General features: G+C 47.1%; 1 long non-coding RNA gene across 1 annotated transcript; it reads right to left on the bottom strand.

The window, feature by feature from the left end:
* Positions 1–7,695: 7,695 nt before the first annotated feature.
* On the bottom strand, positions 7,696–15,665 carry LOC113946762. The gene is made up of 3 exons (XR_003527541.1): positions 15,095–15,665; positions 7,806–7,948; positions 7,696–7,727 (listed from the first exon to the last, which is right to left on the bottom strand). It is a non-coding gene; the product is annotated as an uncharacterized LOC113946762 (long non-coding RNA).
* Between the last annotated feature and the right edge of the window lie 2,351 nt (positions 15,666–18,016).

Raw genomic sequence — 18,016 nt, 5'->3', positions numbered from 1 at the left:
CAGCACCCTCCACCCTCTTGGGCTATAAACAAAACCACTTCTCAGGTCCCAGGAAGCTGAAAGCTGCTCCAGATCCACCCTTATGTGAGAAGAAAACACACCCAACGCTTCTGCCTACAGGTTCCTTGCCGCAGCCTGAGCCAGCCCTCCATGATGATGTGTGGCCCTTGAGTGGCGTAACACTGTGCCTCCTGGGAGTGGGGCTGTCCAGGCTGGTGCTGGAGTAGGCTTCCTCAGCTTCTGTTTCTGCTGGGTGCTGCCCCTATGTAACAGCCTCCAGCCATCTGGAAATTCAGTATGGCCCTGTACCTTCCACGACAAAGATTTTGTTAAACAGTTTTATATTTCTAAATGGTACACAGCTTTGTTGCAAGCTCCGCAGTACCTGCCTCAAGCAGCTCATCTGAGCTGTTCTTCCCATGCTAATCTCTGTGATCTGTGGCATGTATACAGCATTGATGAGAACAGGACCTCCCCTTTGCTTCACCATATTTGACAGAACAGGCATAACTCAAGGTAACCGGATTTGAAACAATCAGAGCAGGAAGCAGCAATAACTGGCCTGGAGGGAAGGCAGGGAGTTACCCATAGACAATTTTTTAGGGGGGTGCCCAATTTGTGGTATCTGAGCTCTTTCCACACTCCTTTAGCCTCACTTACAAAGGCAGGATGTAAAGCTTGCAAGATCATCCCTCATCTCCCTGGTTTGAGTGCTTGAGTTTAGATCTGTACTCTCTTCTTTTTAGCTGTAGAGTTTTGCATGTGGTGATGTGTCTGCATGACAAAGACCTCCAGAGCTGCATCTGGTTCAGACACTGTGTTGTTGCTGAGGATGAACCAGGCGATGGATATTCATATTATTTTTTTCTGGAGTACATGGACCTGAAGGCTGGTGCTGGTGCAGCTGATGTTTCCCATGGCTTATACCCCACAGTCTGTACAGGCAGCTCTCCCAGTCAGGACCTACATATCATGAGGGTCAGGGCAGGCCAAGGCAGGCCTGCAAGCGCCTTTGCTGATGAGCTGACAGCTTAGTCACCAGGGCTCTCCACAGAACCCTGTAAACACCACCCACATTCTCTGCATGAGTCTTTGCCATCAAGTTCCACCAGAGCCCCGTCCTCCTGCTCCCCATGCCAAGGGTCACAAGCTGGGACCAGCAGCCAGGTGCCAAATGCAGGCAGTAGCTCAGTGCAGCCGGTCTGCTAGAGGTCGTCACACGCCTCCTTAAGCAAACAGGGATCCACGCCAGTTGATAAATCATTTACGAGAAGTCAGAAGCAAAGAACTAGATTAACCAGGTCACTGGGTGTCCTGGGGGAATGACGTGTCAGTGGAGCTGAAACAGCAGATCCCACAGTTGCAATCTGTTGCCTTCTTCTGTCCTGACAGCAATTCATGGAAATCCCTGGAACTAGACACCAGAGATGGAAAAACCCATTAGCTCATCCCAGTCAGCTCACTAGTTAAAGCAGTCACTCCCATTGTACATTTTCTGGCAAAGTTAAAAATGTCTCTAGAGGGGATTTCCACCAGGTTTCTTCTCAAGAGGAAACTATTCCACCTATCAGGAAGGCTGCCCTGTAGTGGTATTTTTGGTTCTGGAGTTAATTCTGGTTTATATAAAGGATTCTGCTGCAGGCACTGGGGCTGTAATGCTTTTCTGCCTGAACAGACACATGCCACATGGGGCACATCTCCCAGTGGAAACTCCATCGGTACACATGTGTTTACACACAGCCACCGAGGTATGCTCATGTGTGTGTACATACACCCATGTCCTTCTCTCTTCTTCCCAAGGGGGGAATGACCTTGTGCCTTCATCACAACCAGTGTGTTGTAGTGTAGCTCACACTTGTGTAACTCCACTGACATCAAGGTACAGCGTGTTGCTCTCGGGAGGGAAGACACACATGAAAGACATGAGGCAATAGCTGATGGTGGTGTCCTAGCACCCACTTCTCCTTGTAAGCAGAGAGAAGTCGCTTCTCCTTAGCTGTGTCAGGAGAGGAACAGCCCCTCCCCCACTGCTGGGGGCTCTGAGGCTCGGCACATTAAGGGTTGAAAGCACTCTGAGCCCACATGAATACTAGAGATGGTGCAATGGTTGCTAAGGTTGTCAGCAGAGGTCATAGAGATTTTGGCAGCTAAGCTTTTCAGCACCTGGGAAGCACTGTGGGACAGTGGGGAAATAAATTAGCTGTGTGACGGCATTTAAAACCTTATCATTAGTTTCAGAGCTAATTCTGCATTTAGATGAATGGGTGTAGCTCACATTGCTGAACTGGAACCTGCAGGAGATAGTGAGGATTGCTCGCTGTTCCCATTTAGAAAATTTTTGTCCAGCAAAACTGTAACTTGCAGTCTTGGTGGCTTAGGTCTGGGAACCCCTGCTGTGGCTGGGGTAGGCACAGCAGCAATGCCAGCAGCAAACAAGCCCAGTGCTGCCCAGGGCTCTGCTTACTTGTGCCACGGGGTGTTGGCTGCATGCCACTTAGGAGAAGGCGGCGAGGTACTGCCTGGGTGTTTGCGCTGAATTTGTGACTCCTCAACTAGGCATTTTATTTGTTTCTCACAGCTGGCACAGCTGCCTTCCCTGCTGGGGACTCCTGAAATCTAGGCACTGTGTTTTTCACTGTTCTAAGGGCTGGACTTTCCTCTCCCAGCCAGCGGTGCTGAGGCTGCCCTCCTGAGCATCCTGTGCACTCAGTGTTACTGTAGGACAACTGACGTGCTGACCGTACCTAGTTTTAGCCTTGGCTTTCTTCTCTCCAGAGTTCTTCCTTTGTTCTGTTTAGCATGAAACATACCGAAGCGTGAACAAGGGCTATAAAAGAATTACATGAACTGTGGAAAAGGATCTAACCAAGGAGGCACAGGTCAAACTCTTGGTCTTGACCGGGTCCCTGCAGTTGCTCTGAGGTACTAGCCAGCTGACCTACTGAGCCCTTTGCCCCTTGCACTGTGGAAGGATAAGAGCAGGTAGAGTCCAGTAATATTTTAACTAAGAGATTAACTCTCTGCCAGTTCAACAACAGTGGGCCTTCTGTTTCTGTGGACAAAGGTGCTGACTTGAGGCTCCTCTACATGCCCGCCTATGCTCTCCTGCCACTGGTCAGAGCACTGGCTGCCCTGATTTTGGAGGAAAACTCACATTTAACCCTCAGTCAGGAAAAGAAGGAAACCTCAACTTCAGAGCCAACAACCCAGAAGGGTGTTGTCCTTACTCTCTACGACCCATGTCTCTGGCACAGTCTGGGTGGCACTTAGTTCCTAAAGGAGGGTCAGAGGAAGAAGAACAATCCATCTTCCTTCTAGATGCTCAAGATTCACCCGTTTCTCTACAACTGTAAAGTCCCAATGCACCCCAAAACCACACACCATGGTAGGAAGAGATTTAGGGAGGCCTCTGAACAATCCTGGTATTCAAATGCATTCCCTTCCCCCTCCCAAGTACTTTTGAGACCCTTAATTTCTCACACCTTGAAATTAGTGGGCATTTTGGCATTGTTCTCAACAGATCCAGTACCAGACCCTGTGAGGCAGGTCCAAAGCCCACAGAAATCAAGATGGATCCTTCTGCAAACTTTGTCGTGGCAATGGAAACAAATTTTGCACGTGGCAAAAAGAAACACTAGACTCATTGGAACGGCCTGTTACAAAGATTATATTCCAAAGATGAAAATACGATGTGTTTTATTTAAAAATGAAAGTTAAGGTTCATGCAGGGAAAGCTGACCTCCCCTTCCGTAGTGTGACACTGGGTGCAGCAGCATCCTGCAGGGTCTGAGCCCCAGTCAGCCAAATGAGCCGGTCTCAGAAAGCGGAACTGACTAATCTGAGTAGTCTGGGATGAGCTAGGCATGAGTGAGATCATTCCCCATGTAAACAGTGTGAAAAGTAAATGAAGATGATAAGGAGCGGGTTTTTTTATTGTTGTTGTTTTTCTTGATTCTGTGTGGGAGTGAATAACAACATAAGTGAGGATTTTAAATAGCAAAGCAGAATCAAACAATGGCAACATGTGGCCCTGGATGTTCAGTCGTGATGTGGCACTGAAGGTTCTGTTCTGGGGTTTTTTGTGTGCTTGTACAGGACCACACTTAGAAGGCTTAGTTTCCCGTAAGTGCTCAGCACTTAAAAACAACTAGCCCCACTGGAGAACTGAGACCATGATCTTTAACTTCTGACCATGTGCTTTTAGAGCCATTTCCACTTGAGAGGCAACCATTTTCCTTCCACCTCCTCACAGAACCATCTTTCCTACCTCAGACATTTTCACCAGGACTGTATAGGGCAGAAATTAACCCAAACCCCAACAGTGAAGGTGGGGAGATCCTGCCCAGCATGTAGATTGTTTGCAGATCCTTGCAGTATGGTGGAATGAACCAACACCCTGGTAACAGTGTGTGTGTGTGATGTGGTTGAGCAGTACATGGCCGCTGGTTTTCAACTGCCTACCTCTGTTCTGTGCATGGCCTTGCGTTAGTTTCAGGCATAATAACATCATGATATCATAATGATATATTGCGCTCTGATGACACCATCACATGGAGTAAGCTACAGCAATCTGATCTCATTCTGCAAACGTGGAGATGAGTGTTACTGCTTCACAGGACAAGTGGGTGGCAGGTAGATGGAGCTGGCACTACCTATATTGTCAGCCCTGGGTGGGAACGTGACCTGCCGGGTTAAATTAGGTGGCTGGGAGCTTAACACCTCAGCTCTAAATCAGCCTCAGTGGTTGCGGGTGAGTCACCAAACCTATGTGCATTCACTTCTTCCATCTGTGAAATTGTGACAATAATACTTCCTCACCTGATGGGGGAGGGAAGGGAGCGTGTGTACAAGAATGAATAAATGTTTACAAAGCACCTTGTGAGCAGTGTACAAGCTCTGGCTGTGCTGAGGAGGAACCCGTGTTGTTTCCTTTGCTCCGAGTTGCACCATACTGTGAGCACATTGTGAGGTGTAAACACTCCCCTCAGAGTCAACAGTTTCCAATGAGAGCAAATTAGATAATTTCTCAGGAGAGAAACACAGTGAAGACTTCATATGTTACCAGCAATTTCAATAAATTCCATTCAAGAAAAAGCAAAGTAACTTTTAAAAGGAAAATAATGAAGTAGAAAAACAAATGAGCTGTGACAGGTATTTTTTTTTAATGGCAACATGATCTTAGATTTCACTTCCCAAATAGTAAACAGAACAGAGAAGTGAATCCCCTAGAAATAAAAGTGAAGTTAATAACGGGATGCGTTTAGCTCTTACCACATCCTGTATATGCTGATCGCTCTATTTGTAGCTGGCAGGAGCCCTTCTAGACTTTTCTTTACCATGTTAATGCTTTGCTGAGTCAAACCATGTTGCAGAAACAGTTGGGAAAAAGCCTTCCTGCATCTCCCCTCTGGCACTGCAGTGCCCTGAGCGCTGTCCTGCACGGGCACTCGCCTTCCTTCCCATGCACCCCGGTGCCTGTGCCCACATTGCTGCTCTTCTGCCCTCCCACTGGTACAGACCCACACTTCCCACGGCTGGCAAAAACCACTCAGTGAGCACTTGCAGTGAATGAGCACTCACACAGCCCTACCTACCCTTTTTCTTCTGCAGTTTCAGGTGCTCACATGCAGATGCATGATGGCCACTCAGTAACTTGTTCATATGTTCACTAGCACTTATTCTCATGCATGTACACGAGTCCTTAACCCAGCACAAACATACACACATGCAAATATGCACACTCTTCTTAGTCTAATACATGCACTCTCACCAGTGCATACATACACTGAAACACTTATTTTTTACTTTTTCTGATACTACAGAGAGCATCTGCAGAGGCATCTGCAGAGGGATATGGAGAGGCTGGATTGATAGGCCAAGGCCAGTGGTATGAGGCTCAATAAGGTGAAGTGCTGGGTCCTGCACTTTGGTCAAATAACCCCATGCAGCACTACAGGCTTGGGAAAGAGTGGCTTTAAAGCTGCCCAGCAGAAAAGAATGTGAGGGTGCTGATCAACAGTGGCTGAACATGATCCAGCAGTGTGCTCAGGTGGCCAAGAAGGCCAGTGACATTCTGGCCTGTATCAGCAATTGTGTGGCCAGCCAGACCAGGGCAGTGATTGTTCCCCTGTACTCGGCACTGGTGAGGCTGCACTTCGAGTACTGTGTCCAGTTCTGGGCCCCTCACTGCAAAAAGAGTGTTGAGGTGATGGAGCAGATCCATGGAAGGGCAACAGAGCTGGTGAAGGGTCTAGAGAGTAAGTCAGATGAGGAGTGGCTGAGGAAGCTGGCAGTGTTTAGCCTGGAGAAAAGGAAGTTCAGGGGAGATATTACTTCTCTCTACAACTACCTGAAAGGAGGTTGTAGCAAGGTGGGGGTCAACCACTTCTCCCAGGCAACTAGTGACAGGAGGAGAGGAAACGGCCTCAAGCTCAAGGGGAGTTTCAGGCTGAACATCAGGAAGAATTTCTTCACTGAAAGGGTTGTAAAGCATTGGAACAGGCTGCCTAGGGAGGTGCTGCAGTCAGCATCCCTGGAAGCATTCGATAAATGACTGGATCTGGCACTTAATGCTGTGATTTAGTTGGTGGTGTTTGCTCAAAGGTCGGACTCAATAATCTTGAAGATCTTTTCCAACCTTAATGATTCTGTGATTCTGTGAAAAGTATGCACTTCACAAATGCAAGCTTGTCATAACAGTAAACAGCTCATCTAGGAGGCAGATCTACCCCCCTCTATAGCATTGTCATTACAACAGCCCTTCTTCCTGGGATGAGTTTCATGGCTAAGGGTTCAACTGCTTCAGGAAATATGGTGTGGACTGGCATATTAATTCACCAGCACAGATATTTTTGTTGGCCTGATTTAGGCTGAACACTTATCTTTTGGTGCATTACTGGATTTTGCTGCTGCTGCTGGTTTTCATTCTGCTTATACTGTTGGAGGTGACCATAGGACCCTCCCTTCATCAGTAGACTTGCTCTTTTGAACAGTTTCACTAAAAAAGCCTTTACCATCCACCACCCCACACCTGCTCCTCAATGGATCTTCAGCATTTCAGTGACACTTAGAAATTCTGGTTTGCATTTTGAAACAGCTCCACTTGCAACAGACACTGTCATATCCACTACAGCTTGAATCTGTAGGGGTTTTATCCATCAATGATATTAGAGGTAACAGACTGGTCATCCTTGAGCCGTGCATCTTGAACGCACCTGAACTTCGGAGGAGCTGCACAAGTCTACCCAGCATCCTGGCATTGTACTGGTGGGTCAATCAACTGGAAACTTCAGTAAAAATTAGTGGGCATGATTTCCCAGCTGGATATACATAAACTGAAAGGCTGTGAACTTTGGAGTTAGAAGACTTTTTTAAAATTATTTTAATATATCTAACAATGCATACTCTGTAGGCCTGGAGATAGCAATTATCCATTCAAAGATAAACTAAGCAGCACAAGTTGTGCATGTGCTGTTATTGCAGCAAAGCCTCAGCTAGAAGGACACTTGATGGAGAAATTTATTTCCAGGTAACTTCAGTTATCTCTGCTGGGCTGGCAAGGGAGAATGGCAGACATGGAGACACCAGTTACTGCAGAATTACATGCGTAGATACTTGTCCACTAAGAAGTGCCTATACCATTGGCTGAACTCTCATTTCACACAGGACATCAAGCAACCACTGATGGGGAAGAGTTCCTGTTGCTGGACCAGCCACATGCAGGAGACCTGAAAAAGAAAATTTGATCTGTTTTTCTCCTTGACCACTTGAAGGTGGTCCCAAACTTCTGATTAAGCTCTAGTTACTTGCCAAATAACACCTCCCTTGCAGAACTGTGGGCTGGAATACCGGCATTTTCCAAGTGGCACTAGAGGGCCCACGTCCTCACATTTCCAGGAGAGCTAATCCCAGATGTTCGAGAATCAGGTTCCAAAATAATGTCAGTCACCTAAAGAACATAAAAAAAAAATAAAATAAAACAAATAATGTTGAATTCTGTATGTTTGCTTTTGACTCTAGTCTTTGACTCACACTCCAGAGATTTCATGTTTTTGTCTACACTAGGTAGCAGGAACAGAATGCTTTTCTTAACTGAAAAATTAGATTCTCTTACAACCACATGATGTATGGAGCAGTAAAGTAGGAGCAGTTTGTATGGAGCAGTTTTGTTTTATAGAACAAAAAGAGCAGTAAAGTAGGAGAAGTAGCCTTCCTCTTCCTCCCCAGTAGCCCACAATCGATGTCTATGTGTCTCCAAGACCTTTTATCTCCTTACAGAAATCAAATGATTTCTAAGGAGGAAGCATCCTGCTATTGATTCCCAAGGTTGCCTGGGTTTGGCAACATTGAGGTAACTGTGCTGTGGAACAGGGCATCATGTCATCCCATCGGCACTCACTAGCTGTACTATACAGCAGCCCAGACACCAGCCTCAGTGTGTCTGCTCCTGCGAGGAGCATGATTAGCTCTTCTTTGATGACAGTAGGTCCAGGCTTTGCTTTTGTTTCTCAGCCAAAACCCTACCTTTCCATGAACCCAGGCTCCCAGCACAGCACTGGTGGCTGGGAGCACCCAGAAATACTGACTGAAATAGTGACAGGCATCATTCAGCAAACGATTTCCCCTCCCTGGTCATCCACAGAGCATGTGGCAAAGCTCCTACCTTTCTGAGGCAGTCACCTGTATATGCATTGCACTTCTCCCTTTCTAGTTTCTCCACAAAGGTTTGTGTATGCAGGAAAAATTGGAAACTCAGAAGGCATCTGTCCCCTCCTACCCTGGCTGCCTTCCCACACAGAGAGGATGGATGCCTTTGCTTTATGTCACCTCTCAGCCTCTGGTCACCAAACTCCAGTCTCAGAATCAGTGTGGTTCTTTACTGACTTCATAAAAATAAACAAAGGCCTGATAGCATTTAAGTCTACTAGTAAATTATTTACACACACAACCTCCTCCTGTTTCTTATTGCATGGGTCTTGGTGTCACCACACCCTGCAAGGGACCATGTTTGTCCCTGGAATGTGGTCCCCACTCCATGACAGCGAGACACTGATGTAAGCAGGCTTTCAGTGTACAGGCTGTGCTTCGCCAGCTGCTGCCCAGGGCTGGACATTGCCCACAAGGCAGTTGAATCCAGCCTATGCAAAAGTGGGTGTCAGCAAACCCAGCCTGAACGAGTACACTGCTATGGGTGGTTTGGCACGCAGAGGCAATTGAGTTCAGGCCAGGTATGAGCTTGTCAGTAGATCTCACCCAGCAGGGAACAGTACTGAGAGGCAGCCCAGTGGCAAAGCAGTAACTTCCCTTGCAACTGTTTTTAAAAGCACCTTTACATCTTTTTTTTCAACTTGCAAAGTACAAATAAACTGAAAGCATCAGCCAGTTGTTACTTAAGGGAACTATTGTTTTGTAGACCTCTGCAACCCTAGTGCAAATGAAATATTATACTCCTCAACCTCCCTTCATGGAAAAAGTCCCCCATTCAGCTCTGCCTTTGATCCTGTTTCTATTCTTCTATGCTGCCTTTAGCGGACTTTTGTTCTTGACTCAGTACGGTCCATCTTACAGTGTTTCTTTAGGTCCTGCTTCACAGCGGGCAAGCGGACATGGACTGTGATGTGTGCCCAGGTTATACGATGACATGTTTTTCATGCTGACCCCCAGAGCAGGTCTTTTACATGCAATGCTTGAACAGTCCTTGCCCGTGTCCACTGCTGAACCCCACAAGCCAACTTCTAATTCAGAGCAAGAGGCTTGCCCGATTTCTTCCAAAACAGCTTGCTTTGGCATCTGTGTGTGCTGAACTTTCTCTGTCATGGTGGTTTGGCTTCCAAGTTTAGTTAGAATCTTCTGGAGTCCCTTCCAGTCCTGCCAAGTCTTGGTTGCAATTATAATACATGGTTCTCTGTTGGCAGCAAATGCTGTTGCCTTGTTATCCCTCTTCTCCCTTTACTGATTTTTGGAATGGTATTCAGAGGGCCGCTTTCATCTCTGACAGGCATGGCCCCACCACCTCCTCCAACCCCTGTAAGCTTTTCTTCCCTGTTTGGAACACTGGCCTTTTACTTTTAATGGATTTTTCCTCCTGCCTATTAGCTCTGACTCAATGTTCAATCCACGACAGGACTTTTCATCCCATGGCTGCCAAGTTTGTTTCATTCTTCGAAAGGCCATTATCATCATCATCATGGCTAGGCTTCGCGAACGAAGATTAAGAAAGGCTCTATCCACATTTATCAAAAAACCTTTTGAAAGCATATATTACTATGGTGCTACTTGTTCCTGATGAACTTCTTCAGGACTCACAGAAGTCAACTGACTAGTGGGTCTAGTGCTCTACCAGTGTTCCCTCCGCTGGGTGCTGGTCCACCAACGCAACTGGCATGGTCCCTATTTTTCTGGAAGCCTCATGCTATGCCCTATCTTGCCTTTTTTTAAAAGGCAGCTGCTCCCTGGGGCAGAGCAGGAAGAAGGACACTGGGGTTCTGCCCTTCGCACTGTGGGGAGCAGCAGCAGGGCTGGTCATGAACATGACACATGCTGACTCCAAGACTGTGTCACAATGCCTTGTGTTTTCTTGGATAAACCCTTGAGTCCAGGCATCACGCAGAGCAATACCCCATCACTGGTCCCAGCAGCTGGGTGTTAGGATGCTACTCTGGGCACCATCATCCATCCCTGTGTGCTGTACAGGGTCCATACAGAGCAGAGGTCAGCAGGAAACACCTTGGACTGGTGCAGAGCTGCCCAGGTCTTCCTGGGGAAAGCAGAGTGCTGCAGCCAAAATGCCAGTTCACCATGCCCCAGGGAATGCCATGTGGCAAAGCCATCCAAAAGCCTCCAGAGCAGCATCCCTGATCATCCCTCACCATCAGCTGAGCCTGGCCCTTCTCCTTTGATGATGAGTGCTGGTAGTACCCCCTCATCATGCAGCATGGCCCAACCACTGCCCAACCCCACAGACATCTTCCCAGGATGAGGACAACCCAGTTTAACTCTCCTGTGGCCAAGCGTGCCACTTAAAATAGGGTGTTCTCATCCAGGGAGCTGGTGGGCATCGCCAGGTCATCCTGTCCTTTGTCTTTTGCTGCTTTCCCCTGAAATAAACAGTGAAATAATGCATCTCAAGAGACACATCCAGAAGTCAGCCATATACCAGGAGGTTCAGAAGTGGAGGGGCTGTGGTGAGCCCAGGATCAAGGGGTGGGTGCAATTGCCTGAGATAAGTGCCATGTCCAGCACATTTGGATCTGGGTCTCAGTCTAGCAGTAGTTTAGTTTCCCAATTTACCTGTGAAGAGCTTCAAAGGGCACTGAAAGAGTCTGCAAAGGCCAGCAGGAGCATGAGCAACTGCTGAAGCCTGCAGGGAGGATCCCAGGCTGCCAGGGCAGGCAGCAGTGGGAATTTTATCGCTGATTCCCCCAGGAGCAAAGTTAGGCGATCACACAAAGCTTTCCCAATAAAAGTTCAAATGTATGAATTTACCGTATCTAACGCCTCCCTGAAATCCAAACAGACTCGATTACATTCTCTTTCTGTAATGAATCAGTAATTATATTGAAGAACACTATTATTTGTTTGGCATGACCTATATAAACCCAACTTGAGGAGTGCATAGTTGGTGTGGTGCCAGTGCTCTGTGCCCTGCGTATTATTGCCTTATAAACACAACCATTGTTTGAATTTCAGATCAAAACAAACCGAGCCATGTCGCTTGTCAGTTATTAGATATCTTTTTTCCAAATGCTCACCCAGGCTGTATTACAATAACAATAATTATTATTACATACTTCCTTATTATATGTTTATGCCGAGGTAGCACATTTGCCTTTTTCCCACACATTAGTTGCTTCTCCTGACTCTTATGATTCACTCCTGCCTATTTCCCAATGTCCATGAGCTCTTTCTGCATTCCTGGCTGCATTTTGTCAAGACCTACAGATTAGCACAGCGACTCATGGTGCTATATTGCACCAGTTTGCAAAGGGTTGCAACCAGTACAGGGGCTTCACTCTTCAAGGGAATATGCAAACAAAAGAAAGACTTGGACCCTGCCCCTAGGTGCTTTATAAATATTTAACTTGGTCTGATAATGTGATAAAGACTGATAATATGATTTGGACAGACTAAAACCCAGCCCTGCTTGGGCAGGGCTGGAAATGGACCCTCTGTGGGACACAAGGGGGGAAGGGGGCAAGCTAGAGCATAATGATGATTCTTTCAACAGACACGGCCGCAGCTGGGAGTAGGACTCACCTTACCCAACTTGGGACATCCAAAATGTACTTGTCAAGTCCTCAACATGTTGCCGACCTGCCTTTACAGTCACGGAAGAGAAGCAGTGCTTGGCTGTCGGGTGAGTCAGCCCTTCTCAAGATAAACTTCAAGATATGTGAGATGAATCATACACTAGAGGTGCCTATTTGTCTCCATTGACTATTCAGGAAGCCTGTCCAACTAATTAGGTTTAGATACCTAGCTTTTAGGCACCTAAAATCAGATGAGAGGAATCCCATCCTCACAGACATTCTTCATTACTGGCTTGACAAAGGAGGCAGTGGGAGAGGCTCCCTGGAAATTTCCTACCGGATTTGGACCTAACCAAACTCCTCCATCCTCTGTGCATGGGAATCTGCAAAGCCTCACCTCCATGTTCTCCCCACGGATCTTCTGCAGGCATGGGGTGCTCCAACCATGTGCAGCTGGCAGAGATGAAAGCATGTTCCCTGCTGAGGACTGAATGAGGCAATGGTCTTGTGGGAAAAGATAAAATAGTGGAGCTGAAGACTGTACTATAATGTATTCAGAGCAGGCAGGAGGAACATAAAAAAAGAAAAGGAGATGACCTTGGCTCCCTGGTGCTAAAGATATGTTTTGATGGAACAGGATAGGTGGGAAAGCAAGCTGCCTCCCTAATGCAAATATCTCATGGAGCTGTAAGATGTGTGGATTGCAACCCATGTGTTTGGAAACAAGGTTATGACGAGTTCCACCATGAAGGGCCAAAATGGTATTTTTCAGAGAGTTACAACTAAGCCTGTTGGAAGTTAAGCAGCCACCAGCACTGCAAGCAGCACCTTCTGACACCAGCAGTTCATGTCAGATAAATGTCATGACCAGAGAGGATCCTGAGTAGTTTAAGACTTCCTCATTTAAAAAACAAACAAACAAACAAATGGTGAAAGCACTTAGTCCTAGCACATTTTTTTGACGAAAAAATCATGGAAACATTCCACTGGTTGATGTCTGCTGAATAAATCAGCAGCCAGGGCTGCTCTGGCTGGAAATAGGCAGAGGCCAACAGAAATCACTGTGCTGCATTATTGCCCTGCTGTGCATGGGCTTGGGACTGTGGAAGCAGGATTTGAAAAAAATGTGGAATTTGTCCTGGTTTCTGAGACCTGTGCTTTCCACGTCCCTGATCATTTGTTACATGCATAACTACCCTGTTGATACACGGGCAATAGCTGTTTTGATGTGCAGCAGGTGTCACTTGCTCCTTTTTTTCTGGAAACTGCCAACAGCTTCTTTAAAGCTTCTGGTACTTCCCTTAACCTGAACAACAATTTATTTAGGTGAGAGATATTTGATTTTTCTCTGCTGCAGCAGACGTACAGATTAGGCCAGGCTAAGGGCACCTATTTGAAGATATGCCCTTGCTGTACACCATAATCAGCTCCTGAGGTTGGGCCCACCAGGGATGCTGGGGACCCCAGGACCCCTACGTGCTCAGCTGAGACTTGGAGAAAAAGGGGGTGCTGGCACCAGGCTGTGCAGGTTGTCCCATTTGTGTGGACTCTCTGCAGGGAGGGGGATGGGGTGCTGCTTTGGGGACCTGTAGTGGGATAGCACACCACTCTCCACAACAGCTGCTTCGCGGATCTGCTCCACCAGTGATGAGAAACACATCTTGCTCCCTACCTCATCTTGCTGTAGCTGGCTGGGCACTTTCTCAGCTCCCATTACCACACTGGCAGGATTGAAAATCCCTTCTCTAGCTTCATGCAGTTGCAGCATGTTCAGGGAGGAGATCAGAAGAGACTTGCTTCTTGCCCTAGAGGGTTTGTAACTTCACTGAGAACAGGTAAACCCCTAAGAAGAGGGAGGTTTCTCTGCAGGAGGTGGTAGGTAGGTGCCAGCAGCAAATGGGCAGCAGGGAGATCTGCAGCACTGCGTGAGGGGTGTGCTGGGCCTTGCAGCCCTGTGCCCTGTGTCTAGACAGGATGTGCAGACCCCAGGCAGGGTGGTGGGTACCCTACTGGGGAGCTGGGGTACAGTAACAGCCCCACACCCAGGCCAGGGTCAGAGGGGCAGATGTTCCTCTTCAGCCACCTTTGCTTTCCACTACCATGCAGCAGCCGGTCCCGGTGATGCTCTTTTCCTCCAGCCCCTCAAATCTACTGGCACAGTGGTTTGTGCCTCAGTCCTGCTCCCACCCCTCACACAGGCTGCACGTGTTTGGGTGCAGCTGGACAGATTCCAGGATGTGGCTGGGCCAGTCTCCTGAGCAATCATGACGAACAGCTAAACACTAGCATGGACTTGCTGTCCTGCTATGTGGAAATATATTAATTGCATTAGTATTTCCACTGGAAATTATAACTTAGATCCATTAACTTCAGCCAATTTCCTTGCCCTGCGTCTGCTAAAAGGACACCTCTGCTTTTTCCACTGTAGTGTCTTGTCAGTGCCACCAGTGCTAAATTTGTGGCAGGCTAGTCACATCCATGTGACATTTTCAGAAGAGGTCACAGATTACCTCCACCTCCTGTCTCCACTTCCCCTCACTTCCCCCAGAGGTAGCCCAGCATCTGAGCTACTGAGAAACAGAAACCCATCTTTATGAAAAACCAAATCAGATCCCAAACCCCAAATACTAATTATTAATTAGTAAAGATGTCTTGTAATTTAGATCACCTTGGATGGTCTTTAGGTCATTCACAGGTGTAAAGTCAAGAGGATTAAGGGCATATAATATTTGTCTGGCACCATTGCTACCAATTCCAGCAAAAATAATGGAGCTGAATTCTTGGGTTTCCTGCTACCACAAAGTACACACATGCACACACTCTCTATTTTACAAATGTTTACATACCCGAGCTGCCAGGAATCTCATGCCCGTTGCTTCCCACCAACTTAACACGCTTTCCTGTATCTCTGTGAATTTGTTTTCTCACCGAGCAGCTGGTAATATCCCTTTCGCTTGGGAACAGGCAGAGTCTGGGCTTCCTCGGGTGCCAGAAAAGCCTGGCAGAGGGCGCACCTACAAGCTGTGGTTTCCATCCCAAGCCGTTTACACCTCCCAGTGGCTACCCAGAGATGTTCGTTCCATGGAAGAAATGCAAAGCCAAAATAAAAGGAAGTATTAAAAAGTTACAGACAGGTGAGAAATGGCCACGCTGACATCCGCCTACTCGTCCTGTAAGGCCGCAGCGTCTGAGGTGGTGCCTGGAACAGAGGAAACATCTACACCGCTTGCAAAGACCAGCAGAAACGCACTTCCACACCTCCACCTCCAGGGGCACAGCCAACAAAAATAGCATCGGACACAAAAGATATGAATAGAATACTGACTGCAGAAAGCCTCGACTCATTTTACACCCTCAGCAAAATTAAAAGCAGGAGGTTTGTCCTTGCTCTGTCCTCAGCCTCTGTACACCACAGCACCAAAAGAAAAAGGACATGTCTATCTACCTGAAGATTCCCATGTGAGCAAGGGAGTGAAGTGCCCAGATCATGTGAAACTCACAGGGGAAAACCTTGCTCATGACGAAAGCACTTCCTTTCCTACCTTGAAACTTTGGGAACTAAGCGGTAGGAGGGGGAACAAACCAAACCACCCCACCCCCGCCTTGTTTTCAGCAATTCAGACTTTTTGTACTCATGTTCTTGCTCAGTAACTCTGACGCAAGCAGACCTGCAGACTTTCTATGCCAAACAGTTCCAGATGAAGTGCAGGTGCCTTAAGATAGCAACCTTCTTCTGTTGCTATGGGAGCTGTACCATCATCAAATATATTTGTGACAAAGCTGGCACTTGGATTCAGGTTATACTTGATGCTCAAAGTAACCTCTTAGTACCCTGATGGGGAGCGAAACTGGGCAAACAGTGCAGCCACCCCACGAGACTGTTCTCCAACCTTTAGCAGAAGCCAGCATGTGAAACAGTGCCCAGCGGCTCAAGGACGAGACAGTGCTGATTTGTACTTCCCAGTGTTTTTCTCCTGGCTGTCCCAAACAATCTGACATTGCACAGCTAATCCCAAATTTGTGAGGCACACGCACGTCCAAGCCCATTAGGGTTAGACAGAGCTGAAAAGTAGACCCTAACTATGTAAAAATAATCAAACTGGATCAGGTCAAAGGTCTGTTGTGGTTTTCCTCCAAGAGCAGCCAATGCTAACGGGGGAAAACAGGGGAATGAGAGAGAGATACTTCTGCTGTGCATTGTCCAGCAACATGTTGCAGAGGTTTCCCTTTGCCTTTAGTAAACCTCCGGGGACTTTTCCTCCATAAATTTGTCAAATTGCTTTTTTGACCCAGTTTATACTTTTGACCTCCACAGCATCATGTGCCAACGAGCCCAAAGTTTTATACACACACGCGACTGGAAAAAATAATCCTTTAAAACTCCTGCCTTTATCATCTAATTCACTGCCCCCTATTTCTTCCCCATTTTCTAGCTACTCTGGCCTATTTCAGCTCTCATTCAGGAAAGTGGTTCTTAATTCCACTGTTAAATGTGTATACAGGTCTGATGCAGAATCTTATCCCTCTGTATTTTGAGACAAGTTTAGCATCTGCTTGCATTGGAACCAGGGAAAGTGAATGCTCCAGAAGCTGCTCCAGTGCTGAGGACAAGTTTGGGAATGGCTTGGGAGGTCCTGGACATTTATTCCCACTTCCCATGCCCAGCTATAGTATCCCAACTGGAATGTGCTGGGCCCAGACAGATTGACCCACATGAGAAGGCTAGTGAGCATGGCATTGCATTCATTCACTTTTTCAGTAATCTTCTTTAATAATTGACTTTCATTTATTCATTTACCTATCTTAATTCATTTGCATTTACCAAAAGTTCTGGCACGGCTCTGGCGGGTGGTGCAAGGCTCTGATTTTTTCATTCCTCTGCTTGGTGTGAATTCATGCCCACACAAATTCCCACTCTGGCCCGGAGGGCTCTGACTTTTAGCCACGAGGTGGGGTGAGCAGCTAAATTTCTCAACGAGCATGTGCGCAGGCAATGCAAGGCAGACCACCGTGCAGTCAGGATTTGCCAAGCTAAATCACTGGAAAAAAATTCCTTCTCAGCTTCAGCTTTTGCTGCTTGATCCGTGGAAATGTGCAACCTTAAACCCCAAGTTTCCAAAACAAATGCATAAGGTACAAGTGAATAACACAAAAGCAGCAGGGGTGGACAGCTGTGCTGGTAGAGGAGCTGCCAGCCCTGGGCTCTTGGTTCTCTTCCACTTAGTTCAGTCTTGCACCCTGGTGGGCCGACAGGGAGGAACCAGGCAAAAAACAGGCTGGGAGCGACTCGGTAGTGAAATAGTTGTCTCGGCTGGCTTTCTCGGTAACTCTTGGAAAGTCCCCGAAATGACGTTTCTAACCTAACAATTAAAATGGGTTTAATTATAGAGAAGCTCAGAGCCCTGGGAACAAGCACCATCTACAGAACGAGTAAACAACTGCAGAAAATAATAGGCTGTTCACTCCCCTACTCCTCACTTCTGGCCAAGGCAAGGGGAAAAAAAGAAACTATAAAGAGAAGGAAATTCGAGGAACCCGATTGCTCTCCCTAAGTAAATAATAATAATAATAGAAATCTGGAATAGCCTGAGCCTGTGGGGGTTTCAGTTGGTTATTTTGGCCGTTCTTGAAGACCAAAGGAGGGGAAAAAGATCAGCTGCCAGTGCAAAGTCCAGATCCCGCGACTCCAAAGCAAACAGAGGAGGAAGTGGATCATTCGTTTGAAGTTTTCAGTGCAATGGCTGCTCGGGTCAGCGCTCTGCAGCCGA

The sequence above is a fragment of the Corapipo altera genome, unplaced genomic scaffold (genome assembly GCF_003945725.1).
Source record: "Corapipo altera isolate COAL_440 unplaced genomic scaffold, ASM394572v1 23b, whole genome shotgun sequence".
In the NCBI taxonomy this organism is placed as follows: Eukaryota; Metazoa; Chordata; class Aves; order Passeriformes; family Pipridae; genus Corapipo; species Corapipo altera.
This window is presented reverse-complemented; position numbering and strand designations above follow the sequence as displayed.